Genomic DNA, 1,823 nt, shown 5'->3' with positions numbered 1-1,823 from the left:
TGTGTGTGTGTGTGTGTTGGACACTTTGATCCGGTTTCTAGAATAAAGTTAAAGCACATGCGGAGTGTTAACTAACAGTGCTTTCAATTGATAGAAGTTGTGCATTTTTCACAGTTGCATTAGAAATGTAATATATGTTTTTAATAAAATAAATATTTTTAATTTTGATATACATTCATGCAATTAAATGTTGTATAAATTAGAGGTCGACCGATATGGGTTTTTCTCCGGCCGATGCTGATATTTAGAAATCAGGGCGGCCGATATATGATGCCGATTTTCTTTTTCTGTTTTCCCCTTCATCTCATAAAAGAGAGTTTGAGTAAATGTTTACTGCAGGGTACAAGATAGAAATAGTAGCCTAATTCAGAGTAACAATACAAAACTTAAGCACCTTCAAAACCGGTCTGAAGCATGCTTTTAGTTTATGTTTGCTGACAGACACCAGTTTCCCACAGACTGCAGATTAATTCTCCGCCAGCAGGAGGCGCTGTTGGAGCGGGAGATATAGCGGTTTCCCCGGTAACGGATGTAAACAAATAAGCGCTACTTTATCAGGCGTTACAGGAAAGACGGAATTAAAATGACATCAAAGCTTCTCTGAAGACGGTCGGTTCTTTTCAAAGATACATTCATATAAAAACACCCGCGCTGCATTTTAATTTTGAAACGTGCAGTGCTCCGTTTATTCAAGGAAGTATAAGCCTTTTGGAAAATCTATTTGTGGCGTTCAGTTTTGATATAATGACGAGCCGCCACAAATAAATGAATGTATGGGAAACAACGTCAATTGGCCATAATCTAAGTGATAAAAATAAAAGTTTACTCATATTGCACAGCCTGCAGCTCACGAGCGATGACTTGTTTCTTTAATTTAGAAATAATTTTACAGCTGTAAATTTATAGAATTTGTAAATTTTGCACAGTTAGTAATATATATATATATATATAAATAAAATATTTATTTTTCATTTTGATATACATTCACGCAATTAAATGTTATATAAATATAATTTATAATACAAGTATAATGTACATTTACAGGTTTAAATTTGTTTTAAATTTATGACAATTAAATGTCATGCAAATATAATTTATAGTACAAAATATAATTTAGAAATAATTTTATGGCTGTAAATTTATATAAGTTGTAAATTTTACACAGTTGATGATATATATTGCATTTGAAATGTAATATATGTTTTAATAAAATATATATTTTAAATTTTGATATACATTAAGTTAAATATAATTTATATGTAATTTTACAGCTGTAAATGTATATAAGTTGTACTTGTCTTACACGTTTAAAAATGGTGTAGAAGCAATTTTAGCTATAAATGTATATAAATTTTAAGTTTTACATAAATTTACATTTTTTTAATTATATACTGTTTCTTAATATAAAATTTATGATATTTGTAATTTAAATATGTACATAATTAAATGTAACAAATGTAATTTATAATACAAAATCTGTTATAATTTAAATGTAGTTGTAAATGTAAATAAATTGTAAAAAAAAAAAAAGTACAATTAAAAATGGTGTAGACAATTTTACGGTTGTAAATTTATGCTACATTTGACAAACAATCGTAAAGAAACGGCAAGTCACGCGTGAATTAAACGTGAAATTGTGAAGTTCGTCTGTACAAATTAATAAACAAATAAAGTGTGTTATTTTTTTTTATTTTTTTTTTAGATTTCAGTCTATTTCAGTGTACTGCAAAAAGCTGACAAAATGTATTCTTAATAGAAATACACACATTTATATATTTTAAATATATATATTTTCATATGTAATATTTTCATAAAGTTATAAT

At 27.3% G+C, this 1,823-nt stretch overlaps 1 protein-coding gene across 1 annotated transcript in view; it reads left to right on the top strand.

Annotated features, from left to right (window-relative positions):
• The window catches only part of syngap1a (synaptic Ras GTPase activating protein 1a), an 80,376-nt gene that overhangs the window by 591 nt on the left and 77,962 nt on the right, over nt 1-1,823 (top strand). The window lies entirely within an intron of this gene.

Source organism: Sinocyclocheilus anshuiensis, unplaced genomic scaffold, assembly GCF_001515605.1.
Source record: "Sinocyclocheilus anshuiensis isolate Anshui unplaced genomic scaffold, SAMN03320099.WGS_v1.1 scaffold2144, whole genome shotgun sequence".
NCBI classification, from domain to species: Eukaryota; Metazoa; Chordata; class Actinopteri; order Cypriniformes; family Cyprinidae; genus Sinocyclocheilus; species Sinocyclocheilus anshuiensis.
This window is presented reverse-complemented; position numbering and strand designations above follow the sequence as displayed.